The sequence below is a fragment of the Perca fluviatilis genome, chromosome 5 (assembly GCF_010015445.1).
Source record: "Perca fluviatilis chromosome 5, GENO_Pfluv_1.0, whole genome shotgun sequence".
In the NCBI taxonomy this organism is placed as follows: Eukaryota; Metazoa; Chordata; class Actinopteri; order Perciformes; family Percidae; genus Perca; species Perca fluviatilis.
In genome coordinates, this window is record NC_053116.1 from 1,811,830 (window position 1) to 1,827,067 (window position 15,238).

The following is a 15,238-nucleotide window of genomic DNA, read 5'->3' on the forward strand; positions in this document are numbered from 1 at the left end:
TTATTGCACGTTACGCCCAAACCACACCTAGCTACTTCAGACCAACCCATTTTAGATTTGCTTTGAGATCTGCCCACAAAGCTACTTGCGTTTCACTTTTGATACTTGCGTTTCAGATCGTTAAAATAGGGCCCTATAAGTTTCATGTAAATCGGATGTTTGTAATATAAGGCGCATTTCCTGTTGCCAGCGCGAGGGCTATGACCAAAAGTCAATTTTGGCCTGTAGATGTCCTCAGGCCTGGACCCTTGTCAATCGTGACAAATTTCGGGCAGATACGACAATGTACACTCGAGTTACACCCACTTCCTGTTTCGATGGCGAACGCACAAAATGGCCGCCGTGCCGCATACACCCTATGATGAAAGAAAGTTTTTCTTTTAATAACTTTTCATCTTTAATGTCTTGAGATGACACAGACCAAATTTTAAGTTGATCGGATGAAATCTCTAGGAGGACTTCGTTAAGAATACGACATGTGGAAATGGGCAAAATCGCACTAATTTCAAACTTTCAATTCAAAATGGCAGACTTCCTGTTGGGTGTAGGATATGGCTCCAATTAGTTTTTTTGTACGTCTTGCCATGTTACATATGTGTACCAAGTTTCGTTAGTCCGTTAAACGTACTGTAGGGGCTCAATTATTTTAACTTTGTAGGCGCTAGCAAGTATTTTTGTGCGCCTATTCCCGAAGCCCTTAAAATACATACATTTTCACCAGATTTGATGCGACCTCCAATTTTGGTGAGTTTTTGAATATGTTAAGCCCCTCAAAAAGGCAATTCATTTGCCGTAATAATACAGTAATTCCTTCAGTTTCAATGGGGCCTTGCGCTGTCAGCGCTCAGGCCCTAAATAACGAACAAACAATGTATAACATTGCACTGTCTCGTCTCAATGTATGTGTGAGTGGTTGCTCAACTAAATATTCTCTTGTTACAAATTTATACACAAAAAAATAATAATAAAGGAAACCAAAAAGCGAGGCAAGCTCTCACCTTTGACATTTCTTTTCACAGGGTAGCAAGTGGGCAATTTTCAGCCCAACCAATGTTAGATACCCTATTAGAAGACCTTAAGGAACAGTGTGAAATACCCTTTATAATCATTCTATCACCCCGATTTTTACCTGAATCTTGATCGCTAGATGTATCCGAGTACTGTCGATAGGAAAAAAACGACCAAAATCGGTGCTAGCAAACTGGAATTGCTGCAGCTAATGGCCAGAGCTCCCAGTATGGCGTCAGTTTGGTTTGAAATGTGTTGGAGACAGAGACGCATTCGGAGTGCATTTCCAGAAGTATATATATAGTCCCCTATGCGCGCATATAGCACATATCCACTTTTGGCGCCACTGGTTCCAGTAATCCTACTGCTCGAATTGTGACAGAAAGTGAAAAATAACGCCAACATGTTCCTATTTAAATGTTGTGATTTGTAGAGTCACAGTGTGTACAAAAACAACGTAACATGAGACACAGCCATCTTCTAACCGCTAACTAACTTCTAACTATATTCTCAGACAGGCTTGCTACAAAGCAAACCATTCCGCCCAAGTACTATATTCTTCCACCTGAGAATATAGTTCCCGGTTTGTTTAGGGTTAGAAGATGGCTCGTCTCATGTTACCGTGTTTTTGTACTACGCTAGTGACTCTAAAATCACAACATGTAAATAGGAACATGTTGGCGTCTATTTAATCACATTCGAGCAGTAGGATTACTGGAACCAATCCTACATGTTGTTGCTGGCCTGATGTCGCTGGAACCGTCAACACGCAGAAATGAGGGGTATGTATTGACTTGTCTAACTCTGGGGTTACGGTGAATAAGCTAAAGTCCCAATAAGTCGGCATGTTCCTTTAAGTTGGTGCTAGCTTGACGGTCTCGTCTGTTTTGCTGTGGATTATCTGATACATAACAAATTGGCGGCGAGGATGGTGACTGCCAGTGTGCCTCTTCCTGCGTTGTTGCTGCCATGCACACGGACAACCTACCATTCTTTTCGATATGGGGATGAAAATGTTCGAGAACTACCTGCTTGCTATTCAGGAAGCGTGCAATCCTCCTACACTGCCTGGGCACCGAAGGCGCAACGTGTATTTTATACACTCACGGATGTAGGTACAATTTAGGATTCAGCAGTAGGTGCATTGTGTGCACATTTCAGCCCAGCAATAAATGTGGCGGAACGATACAAGTTCAGATTTAGAGTGCAGAAACCACATTAGACTGTAGCCGAGTATAGCTACAACGTGCAGATTTGCTGGAAATACAGATGAAATAAGGGACCAACTGATTGAGCATGCTAGCGGTAAAAATACGGTGAGACTGTTAGTGCAAACGGATGCAAATCTCACTTTGGATACAGCAGTAAGTGTGCCGCTTGCTGATTCAGAAAAAAGGTTAGTGGACGTACACCAAATCTGATGTTCCAGTACTGGGTTGCCTGCCAGCTACAGTGCAGTATGCAACCATTACAGGTACCAGCTACACTGTATGTTGTGAAGACAGGCACAGCTTTGTTGGGAATGGACTTATTCAGGGCACTGAGACTTTCTATTGACAACAACATCGTGCTCTCACCTGTGGGTCCAGTGACAGAGATCAGAGAGATCAACAACGGATCAGTGACTGGGGAGAAGCTAGGTCTTGCTAAAGGTTTCATTCACCGTGTCAAAGTCAGGGAAGACGTCCAGCCTGTTCAACAAAAGCTCGCGGAGACTCCCACTCTCTGTTAAACAAGCTGTCTCTGCTGAATTGGAGAGATTGTTAGAAATGGATTGTGTGGCCGTCAGATTGGCACACAGAAAGAGTCACCCGTTTAAATGGCAATGGGACACCAGGATCCAGCCAAGTCTCAGTGAAAAGGCCGCTCAGCTCCCGACATCCTGCTGGAAACCGCGGAGGCACAGAGGCCACCCAGCTCACCGTCCAACGCCTGCGCGCACGCCGCAGGGTACCTCATACAACCCCACTTTAAAAAATCCCAACTGTCCAGAGTGCAGTCCTTGAATAAAGCAATAATCAGAATCAGAAAAGGATTTATTGCCAAACAAGTAGCACTTACGCAGGAATTTGCCTTGGTTGTTGGTGCTTACATAAACATATTAAACATGAATATGAAATAAACAAACAATAAATACAGAAACAAGTAACACAAATATTATAACTATTATACAACTATTAACATAAAAAAAGATGCTGTATGGATGTGCAAAAAATGTTAAGGGATGTGTAAAAGGTTAGGATATATAGAATATGCAGAGGACAGGTAACTAGTACAGTATGTCATCCAAGTGCTTGTCAGCTCCTACCAAAACTGCACCTCCCTCCCTCGCCTGAGCCCCTGCTACATTTGCAACTAGTCCAAAATGCTGCTGCCAGTCTGATATTCACAACCACACTGGCTCCCTGTTGCAGCTCGTATCAAGTTTAAAACTAGCTTACAGGGCAGTGAAGGAAACAACTTCTTCCTTCTTACCTTTAAGCTATTGTCAAATTCTACTCTCTGGCACAACCTAGGTGCACCCCTTTGCCTCTGGGGAAAGTATCTACCCTTTAAATCTTACGACTATGTGGTGGTTCCATAACTTCCCTATTAAAGTCAGCAGACTTTCACCACAGGCTGAAAACTTACATCCAGAGCTGTATAGTAACGAAGTAGAACTACTTCACTACTCTACTTAAGTACTAAAAGGCTGTATATATACTCTACTGGAGTATTATTTTTCCAATTTTATTCTTGAGTACATATTTTCGATGAATGAAATACTTTTACTCCGATACATTTTTATGTACTTGTTACTGTTGTGAATTCCTCCGTCACGGAGACTGTGGAGGTTACAGTGTGTGTAGTTACGGCTACGTTAGTTACGTACTAATTACTTAATTTACATAAGAAACCCCGATACATTACGGTTGCCAGTTCAATGTAAAGTTTTTATTCTTTCTATTTAGCTATTGTTGCAGCAGATTAAGCTATTCCTGAGTTGTTTCAGTCTGATATGAGTACTAGCTTGCTAACTTTCCTGTTCATACACCGTTACTAGCTAGTGTGTGAAAATTTTTGGGGCTTTAATCATTACTGTGCTGGAGAGGATGTTCATTTTACTTGCACAGTGTGATAATTGTACATTTTATTTCAGTATTTGTTATTTTTAATATAATGTAATATATTTAATATGTGTTAATTCTTTGAGGCTACGGCCTTGGCTAAACATTTGACATAATATAAAAAATATGATATTCAAACTTTTGACTGATTTCTTTAATAACTAAATAACACAATACTTTCGGTACTAGGTAAGTACATTTTAAAATGAACTACTTGCAATATTAAGTACAAAAATGTTGAATACTTTAGTACTTCCACTTAAGGGTGGTGTAAAGAGCACTTCAACTTCTACTCAAGTCACTTTTTGATAGAGCACTTGTACTTTTACTCAAGTAAGGGTCTCTAGTACTTTATACAGTATATAGTGCATTTATACATGCCGGACCGTCCGGCATGGCGCCTATGTTTGGCCTCGCGCTGCTGCTGGTTGCTCGTCCCGCTCTGTCTTCCCAAAGCGCCCTCGTGCTCCGGTCCGGGTGCCCTGCAGAAAACCTGCCTCTGGCCGCAGTGTGTGTTCCGTGCATCTGAGGGTCGCTGCCGCGGCCTCTCTTTCTGCTTCAGATGCTCCTGCATCGCTCAGGATGGGTTTAATAAATGCCCGTTCAATTGCAAATAAGTCTCTTTTGCTCAGTGATTTATTAACTTCCAGAACATGGACTTTATGTTGCTTACGGAAACATGGCACGGGATTTGGAATATTATCACTTGAATGAGCTCTGTCCTGTTGATTGTACTTTTATCAGCACCCCAAGACTCACAGGCCGAGGTGGAGGTCTTGCTGTGGTTTTTAAAAACATTTTATCTGCCAGTCATTGGGCGCTGGCACCGTACTCTTCCTTTGAACTACAGATTACTAAAGTTGGTCCGTTCCAGTTCATTTTATTGTATTTTAATATATCGGCCACCTGGGCCAGTGGCATCTTTTCTTAATGATTTTTCTGATTTCTTATCATCCACCATTAAGCTGGAAAAAGTGATTATTGCTGGTGATTTTAATATTCATGTGGACGATGATACTTGCAAAAATGCTGTTGATTTCGTAAATATCACTGAATCTTTTAATTTTACTCAGCATGTGTTGGGTCCTACGCACAGCAAGGGTCATACGCTAGATCTTGTTTTTTCTCATGGTTTGAACATTAATAATGTTTGCATCGATGATGTATTTGTTAGTGATCACAAATGCATCTCATTTGATCTTGTTTGTAATGTTGATCCTGTGCCTGCTAAACGGGCGTCCAGCTCACGTTTTATTAACCGGCTCACTGTTGAGAAATTTTCAGACGCATTTGATTTAAGCTCAGTTTTTATTTCTGATGATGTCGATGCTTGTGCACAGTCGTTTCTTGATCATTGCACCCTGCTGCTGAACAAAGTGGCGCCTCTTAAAATTAGAGAATTACCCTCTGTTAATACAACTCCGTGGATGAATGATGCCATTCGCAGCTTGAGGCGTATCTGTCGGAGAACTGAGCGTTTATGGAAAGTAACTCAGCTCCAAGTCCATCGCTTGTATCTTAAAGAGCTTTTAATTGACCTAAATGAAACAATCAAGGAGGCTAGAGCCTCTTATTTTACTAAGCTGATTTCTTCCTGTAAAAACAATCCAAAAGCTCTGTTTGAGACTATTAACAACATTGTTTCTCCTATTACGTGTACTGTCCCTGTGTTTTCAAATGTGGACTGCAACCGTTTTTTGTCTCATTTTGTGGACAAGGTTAGTGCTATCAGGGCAGGCATCATTCCATCAGTAAGCGCCCATATTGTTACTCATCAGACACTTTCGGTACTGGACTCCTTTTGCCCCTTGTCCCTGAATGACTTAATTAAGCTAGTGGGCTCGATGAAACCTTCCCAAAGTCCTGTTGATATTTTACCAACATCTTTACTTTTAAAAACATTACATCTGCTGGGACCATGTTTGGTTTCAATTTTAAATTTATCTCTTCAGCTAGGCCAGGTCCCTAGCTGTTTTAAGCATGGCTGTTGTCCAGCCCATATTGAAAAGAACAATCTTGATGCAGCTTTGTTTAAAAACTACAGGCCTATTTCTAAATTGCCTTTCATTTCAAAATTTTTAGAAAAGGTTGTTGCGAGCCAGCTAAATAGAGTTTTGGATTCTAATAATATTTTCGATAAATTTCAGTCTGGCTTTCGAAAAAACCATTCAACTGAGACTACTCTCCTAAAAGTCTCTAATGACATTTTGATGGCTGCTGATGGGGGTAAATGTTCTGTTCTAGTCCTTCTGGATCTGAGTGCAGCGTTCGATACGGTTGACCACTGCACTCTGATTGAAAGACTGAAAACAACGGTGGGCATTACTGGATCAGCTCTGGACTGGTTTTCTTCATATCTTTCAGACAGGAGTTTTTCTGTGTCTATGGGAACTTACTTGTCAGACTCTGCTCCTTTGTCTTGTGGTGTGCCTCAAGGTTCTGTGCTTGGCCCTTTGCTATTTAGTCTTTATATGCTTCCTCTTGGTAAAATTATTAGTAGTTTCGAAGGTATATCTTACCATTGTTATGCTGATGATATCCAGTTATATTTATCTTTTAGCCCCGATAAGCTAGACAAACTGTCCTTGTTGCACAATTGTTTAGCCTCCATTAACAAATGGATGGCTGACAATTTCTTGCAATTAAACTCTGACAAAACTGAGGTGATGATCTTTGCCCCAGATAACATTACCCCTAGGATTAGGCAGGCCATTGGGTCTCTATCAGTTTCAGACTGTAATGCTGTGCGTAATCTGGGTGTCATTTTTGACAAATCTATGTGTTTTAACAGTCATGTGAAGTCTGTGGTTCGTTCCTGTTTTTTCCATCTCAGGAACATTGCTAAAATTAGATCTGTGGTTTCTCAAAGAGAGATGGAGATGCTTGTTCATGCTTTTGTTTCCTCTCGTTTGGATTATTGCAATGTACTATACACCTGCTTAAACAAATCATCCTTGGGCTCACTGCAAATTCGTACAGAATGCAGCAGCAAGACTTTTATCTAAGACCAGCAGGGGGTCGCACATTACTCCTGTGCTTAAGGCTCTTCACTGGCTACCGATTGGTTTTTAGAGTGAATTTAAAAATTTTAACTATTACCTATAGAGCCTTACATGGCCAAGCCCCTCCCCCCGTTCATCCAGGAACTACTGCGCACACACTCCTGGTCGCTCTTTGAGGTCTTCAAGCCAGGAGCTCTTAATTGTTCCTAGAACACGCGTTTTAAAACAAGAGGTGATCGTGCATTTTCGGGTGGTGGCCCCAGGGCTCTGGAACTCTCTCCCTTTAGCCTTGAGAGTTTTGGATTCTCTGGAAACCTTTAAAAAACACCTGAAGACTCATCTTTTTAGACAAGCATTTTATTAGCCATATAGCTTTGTATGTGTTGTCTTTGCTCTGTTTTTGTTTTTACTGTAAAGCACTTTGTGACCCCTTTTGTCTGTGAAAGGTGCTATATAAATAAAGTTCACTTACTTACTTACTACGTCTGCTTACGTCTAATTTCTAAAAGATATTGCACTTACAAGATCAGTTATCTCATAGGTATGAGATCTGTAGCCTAAACGGGGGTTGTGGTTCTTGTTCGTAACACAGAGTTATGGCCAAATACTATTGACTATGTTCTGTTGTTGACAGTACTAAATATTCATCAAAGCAATTCAAAGGAGAGGTATCTGTCCTTAAGTTGTATCAAGAAACAGCTTGGGCGAGGTTACAGTGCTCAGCATAAGTGAATACACCCATCATTAAGATCAATTTCCAAAAGATTTTTTAGTTTTAGTTAAGTTTAGCATGGGTGTATTTACTTATGCTGAGCACGTAACTTACTGAATTGCAATATAAAGAACAATTTATAAGATTTAGAGTATATGACGTTTTATGGTTTATTTTGTAATGTGTAGGCATATAGATCTTTTAAAATATGTTTCTGTTGAAATAAATATACCTATAAAGTAGTTATGTATCTCTTACATTTGCCCTCTCATGGACATAATGCCCAGAAACAACATCAGTTTTGTCAGCCCTAACATGTATAGGAATGATCCGAATGAAATGAAGAGGAAAAATGAGAAGAGCCTTCTATGTGTGCCATATTGACGTTAGTTGTTTGCTTGCATTTGTATGATTATGCATTTCAACTTTACATGTAACCACAAAACTACACAGTATTTTTATTACAATAAATCACACTGACACCTGTGTTGTCTTTGTCAATGCTTTATTGGCAGAGTTTTTTAACTAACAGAAGCAGAAGAAAAGAACATTTCACACAAACACATGCAGTATTTGGATTACATTTGAGAAATTGAGTATGTGTAATTATTTTGTTAACAAAAGTCAAATAAAGAACAGTGTGAAATATGCGATTAACTAGATGCAAGATAATAATAAACTTAAATCCTTATTCTCTCATCACCCCATCTCGTAATGTCGCCCGCTGACCTTAACCTGACTGACTGATGTAGCATTCCTCTTCCCTGTCTCTCCAAGAAGGACCCCCGTTTCTAGTGTGGAAGACCTTGGCCAAAGAGGGACTCATCGGGGAGGGATGTATTCTTGACATTGGTCACCACCAAGACTTGGTGCACACTCTACTATGTAGGAGAAGAAGAAGGTACCGTGATTTAACATGCAGCTGTCGCTCACTTTTCCTTTGCACGAGATCAAATGAACACCCGTAAGCGGATCACTGTTCCAGTAAGAATCCTCATCATAAACACCGAACTTAAGTTTGTTTTTCATGTTAATGCGATGGGTCCAAACTCAAATGTCTCTGGCCATTTAGGATTGTCATTGTTATTTATGATGACAGTACGCTTATTCTTATCACTGTAACTAACCACCACTGAACCATCTGTCTGAGTCCACCTATCACCATAAAGACCTTTTGCATATAGCCTGAAAACCTTTAATGTTGCAAGACCTTTCCCAGCAGGACAGCAGTTTGACTTGATATTCTGACTACTGGTGCAAATACAAGCACAAGGATCCCTTTTGCTGGCTCTGTGCCCAATCTTACAGGTTTCTGAGCATTTTTTAACACTGCATTTTTCTTGATGTACTTCTCCACCTCTTGCTTCAGTCCGGCTCTGGCAATATGACCGGTTGGCAGTATGGTGTGCAGGGGTTTTATGTTGTATCGGACCACATCAGGTGTGTTTTTCAGTGAGCTAAGCCAGTTGTTATAGACAGAGGGGTTTGATTGGCCTTCAAAGAGGATGTCAGCCTCGTTGATGTTTCCACCAATGACCTCTGTGTCACGTTCATTAAATGTGCTGCTGAAACTTTGACCAGATCCTAACTTCTTTTTCTTTGCCTGACAGTGTTTGTACTCAGCCTTAATGCTAGCAGTACTTGCAAAGCTAGCAGACGCCTCAACTGACAAACAGTCTTTGACTTCTGTTGCAGACAGACCACTCATGGTTGTCTGGCAGGTCCGGATAGCAGTGCTTGCTTTTATTTCCCCTCCCAGAGACACTTGTGTGATGTAATGTGTACCATATGTGTCGATCAGACTGCGATATGATGTCTCTGTCTTACGTGAATAGGACGGAAGGGAGTTCACAACTGATTTAAAGTCATGACTCAGTGGAGGTTTTGTTGCCATTCTGTAGCTGTAAAACACAGGGATCGGTCATTTGTAGTCAGTTGCAGTATTAAGTATTAAGATTACAGTAATGTTCATATTTGTCACTTTAAGCATGAAGTTAATGACAAAAAGACAAATATCTGTGCATATACTCACCGGTAGAAGCTACAGTAGACAGAATGTCTAAAGAAGTTGTAGTGGTCTTGTTTCGACTTTTGCATGGCAAAGGTAGATTCTTTGAGTGGGAACCTCCAAAACCAACACCAAGAGTGACAGACGGATCTACAGGGTTTCAAGGCCAATTTTCCAATCATTGGACACGGATGATGTAGAATCATTGACAAGAGTTTCGACAGAATCATACTGGATACCGGAGACCTTTAAACTGCACTTGGGGAGGGTTCTCCAGTCCACCATGGCAGCTGGAACCTTCTGGCTCTCTCTATTCATGTAGCTGTTTGTGTATAGCCTGCAAGTGCCATTGCCAAGCTTCCATGTTTCAGTGTCAATGACATAGGCACCTTTCCGCTCCATTGTGACGATATCGAAGCCTTCTCCACCTAGATTGTAACCAGGGACAAAGTGAGCCTTTTCACATTGCTGCGGTGTACCAATGAAGCTTACACTGGATGGAAGACACAGAGGACTCCATGCCCAGCACAGGAGCATGAGATGCCACAGCCTTGCCATCTGTATGGAAGAAATCAATAGGGACAGAAGGTTAAAGGCATGGACACAGAATAGTTAAACAATTCATGTAATATTTCAATATAAATTGGATATCACTAAACTTATGACTGAGGAATAGCTTATACTATGCTATACTACGCTGTCTACTATACTAGATAAGGGAGAACTCAGGGGTCTTACCTCGGCTGTTGACAGCAAGCTCTGTTCAGTAACTTACAATGTCTGACCCATGTTATAGTGGTAATGTGGAGGTGGAGTCTTGATTATTTGCCTATGTGATTCTCACACATTTTATAAGTGTGTGGTGTGTGTGTGTGTATGTGTCAACTGTTGTTGACAGTACTAAACATTCATCAAGCAATTAAAGGAGAAATATATGTCCTTAAGTTGTATCAATAAACTATAAAAAATAAGACCTTTCCCAGCAGGACAGCAGTTTGACTTGATATTCTGACTACTGGTGCAAACACAAGCACAAGGATACCTTTTGCTGGCTCTGTGCCCAATCTTACAGGTTTCTGAGCATTTTTTCAACACTGCATTTTTCTTGATGTACTACTCCACCTCTTGCTTCAGTCTAGCTCTGGCAATATGACCGGTTGGCAGTATGGTGTGCAGGGGATTTATGCTGTATCCGGACCACATCAGGTGTGGTTTTCTGTGAGCTAAGCCAGTTGTTATAGACAGAGGGGTTTGATTGGCCTTCAAAGAGGATGCCAGCCTCGTTGATGTGTCCACCAATGGCCTCTGTGATACGTTCATTAAATGTGCTGCTGAAACTTTGACCAGAGCCTAACTTCTGCTTCTTTGCCTGACAGTGTTTGTACTCAACCTTAATGCTAGCAGTACTTGCAAAGCTAGCAGAGGCCTCAACTGACAAACCGTCTTTGAAGTCTGTTGCAGACAGTCCACTCATGGTTGTCTGGCAGGTCCGGACAGCAGTTTTTGCTTTTATTTCCCCTCCCAGAGACACCTGTGTGATGTAATGTGTACCCTAAAGCTGAACTCTTGGATCTATGTACTGAATTGGGTCCAGTAAAGGGGGCCCCCGGAACCATGCCATCCGGTCCAAATAGAGGTCCTACCACTCTGGGGGCCACCGGCTGTTTCCAGAGGGAAATGGCGAGCAGCTTAGTGTTTTACATAAATATTATATATAATCTTCAACTTTATTGCTAAGCCTTGTTTGGATATAATATATAGTTCTGTTAAATCTTATCATATAGGTCTGGTATATCGAAGCTGTCCCCGAGTGCCGTAATGCCTTTGTTTTGGAAGGTATTATTAATATAGGTAGTCTATACCTCAGGTTTCCCTACACTGTGAAAGAACAGGCCGGAATTATAATTCAATTTGCAGCAATTCACAAGCATCTGAGATTTTTTTGCTTTTTCTCCGCCAGTCGTCATGATTCGGTAAGCGAAGAACAACTGCCAGGGTCATTAACATACTGATCAGCATTCATGAGGTGCTTTACATTGACTATTTATGGTTAAAAATGGCGTGTACATGGCGGGATAAGAGGCTGATTCACATATGCACACTTGTGGGTAATCTGTGATTTATAAAGGAACATGGCTTACATATGTTTTATAAATATGTTTTATAAATAAGACTTTTTTTGCCGTACGCCGTTTTAGGCTTTTGGGCATAAGTACACTTTTAGTAAGGATCCTATGCACAGTTTTATAAATGAGACCCCAGATCTTCCTCTCATTTAGCACTGCTTGCCTGACAGATATCTCAGAGTGGGTGTCAAGATACCTACTTAAGATCGACCTAAGAAGACTGAGATTCTGTTCCTTCAGAGGAACTGATGTGATTGCCGAGACCTGTCCATCACCAATGACAATACTGAAGTGATACCAATTCAGACAGTGAAGAACCAGGATGTGACTGTAGACATGAACTGTTGCCAACATCGCACCGGTGGCATAAAGAATGTGGGTCAGCAGAGCAGCGTATTGCCCATTGCTCTTCCATTACAGAAGCACAATTGGTGTCGGATTCCGTTCCGCCACACCCCATCCATTTTGGTTAAAGACCAGATTTGGATTGGTAGTTTTGGAGGTAGGTTCTTCCATCCCAACAATTGTAAAAAGAATGTGGGTCAGCAGGGTTAGTGTATTGCCCATTGCTCTTCCATTGCAGTTATCAATTATGTCGGAGTTGTAGTTTTAGTAGGTGGGAGTTGTAGCTGTGGTAGGGGGCAGTTGTGGTTGTGGTAGATGGAGTTACAGGATAGTCACAGCAGCTGCATTTTGGTTAAAGACCAGATTTGATTGGCAGTTTTGGAGGTAGGTTCTTCCATCCCAACAATTGTAAAATGAATGTGGGTCAGAAGGTTAGTATATGCTCCATTGCCTTAATAAGAAGCTATCAATTGGTGTCGGAGTTTTGAAGCAGTAGGTGGAGTTGTGGCTAGGTAGATGGAGTTACAGGATAGCCCAGCTGCATTTTGGTTAAAGACCAGATTTGATTGGTAGCTTTGAGGTAGGTTCTTCCATCCCAACAATTGTAAAAAGAACGGGTCAGCAGGGTTAGTGTATTGCCCATTGCCTTTCCATTACAGAAGTTGTCAATTGCGTCGAGTTTTGAAGTTGTGTAGGTGGAGTTGTAGCTGGTGGGGCAAAGGTGGTTGTGGTAGGGGAGCTAGGTAGTTGTGGGTAGGGGAGCTGTAGCTGTAGTAGGTGGGAGAGCTGTGGGTTGCAGTAGATGGAGTTACAGGATAGTCACAGCAGCTGCATTTTGGGTTAAAGACTAGATTTGATGGGCAGTTTTGGAGGTAGGCCATTCCATTACCACAACTGTAAAAAAGAGTGTGGGTCAGCAGGGTTAGTACAGCCCACTGATCCTAATATTACAGGTGTTTACAGCTGCAGCTAATCCGAGGCTGTGATAACCTGAAGGAATCAGATCAGAGAGTCATATTGTGTTAATTATTATTTAACTCTGTTTGATCATAATTCTAACATCCCCAAGTGAGATTTAAACAGAAAGAGCATACATTTGCAAAAGAAACAAAGGCAATAAGAGCTGATTACATTAATATGAATGACATTAAATTAAATATACACTAACAACCACCACCGCATGACAGGATAAGATATAAAGTTTAGAATTTTGGTTACCAAGAACCAGAAGATAAATGAGTTGCCCTGCTACATAATTGTGCACCTTTATTTATCTGCGGAGTGCTATTGAGTTATGTTTGAAGCATGTTATGAACTTACCCAAGCTGGCTGATGATCAAACAGAGCCCTTCAAAGTGACAGAGGTTACAAAAAAACAAAGGTTAGGAGATCAGTTAATGGTAATGGTGACACTGTTTTCTGTAGAGAGCTGAATTAAATGAAACAAAAACTGCATGGCTAGATACCACTGGAGGTAAGTGAGAAAATATGCATTACAATAACTTGTCCAGTGTGCCTTACCTGCAGTTAGAGTGAGTTTGCACATGTTGCCACTATGTAGATAAACAGAAATAAAATGAATTTTATTAACATGCAGCTGAAAAATATGAACATGACTCAAAAACAAATCCTCACCCTAAGCTAATATTATTATTATTATCAAAACTGTTGCCACACAAATTGCATTTCAAGTTGGAAAACTGAACGTTTCCTGTTCAAAATGGTCTTAGAAAGTAGGTCAGTTTCATATTCTGTTGTGTGTCTATCATAGCCACTTAGCACTTAGCACAGTTTGTGGGTTTACTTAGTATTGGGCAACCATTTTTCATATACGTTACATACACAGCGGATGTGTTTTTGCCTTTAAGACGTAGGCAGGAGTAATTGATGTAGTCCGCACCCAACTTAAACAATCAATGTTGTCCAAGATAAACACTTAAGTTCTTCATACATCATAGTTTAAGTATCTGCTTTACAGCTTTAAAGTAAACTTATAATATTGGCACAAAAACGCCACTGTACCATCACATAGTCAGACTCAAGCTCCTGCTTGAGAAATTATACCATTTTACAGCATAAACGATAATTTCACTTACCTTTATCAGGATGCTGGGTACAGATTCAATCAGTCATTAAACAGCACCTGTGATCATTGAAGAACATAATCAACACTTTAAATAGATGAATGTAATTAAAACCGAAAGAAATGAGATAAACTTGAATTAAAACAATTTCAAAAGTATAGGAAGAGGAAAGGACATGGCACTCAGATCAGGAGTGACTCGAATTAACAGGTTGGTTATTGTATGATAACAATCAATTTTGATTAATTAATTGCCTGCATCATCAAAAAAAACTTGCTATGACGGAAAATGATCACATGTACATTATTGGGAACACAAACAGTAATAATAATAATAATAATAATAATAATAACATTAGAACGCTACAACAAAATAAAATTAGAATGTGTTTAGTATAGCCAGTTAGAGATTGAGCAGGTAGGCTATAGCAATATACATAGCAACAACAACAAAATCACATACAATGTAGTTCGTCAAAATCAGAATAAAGGGATTACAAGGGATACTTACAAATATAGTGGTGAAAGAAGGGTATTGTGTCTGATGGATGGCTGATGGATGTCTGATGGATGTGTGGCTGAGCAGTTTATATTGGCTAGACAGGGTGCAGATAATTACTCCAAGTTCCTGTAGTTCTATTGGCCAGTTGCCAATAGAATTCCTACAATCAACAAATATTTTTTAAACGACATCATATGTAAGATTTTTTTAATTACAGTAGGCTGACAGCATGTGGTAATTAACTAGGGAGGGGTAATTGCTGCATTGTCACATGGAATTGTTACAATGTCCTAATTATACTCTGTAACTTCGTACAAAAGATCAGAGTCACCTCATGCCATGTCC

General features: G+C 40.5%; 1 long non-coding RNA gene and 1 pseudogene across 1 annotated transcript; both read right to left on the bottom strand.

Annotated features, from left to right (window-relative positions):
- Nucleotides 1-8,559: 8,559 nt before the first annotated feature.
- On the bottom strand, nt 8,560-10,622 carry LOC120558489 (annotated as a pseudogene).
- A 3,017-nt stretch (nt 10,623-13,639) lies between these two features.
- On the bottom strand, nt 13,640-14,944 carry LOC120559431. The gene is made up of 4 exons (XR_005639272.1): nt 14,903-14,944; nt 14,405-14,451; nt 13,830-13,861; nt 13,640-13,656 (listed from the first exon to the last, which is right to left on the bottom strand). It is a non-coding gene; the product is annotated as an uncharacterized LOC120559431 (long non-coding RNA).
- Between the last annotated feature and the right edge of the window lie 294 nt (nt 14,945-15,238).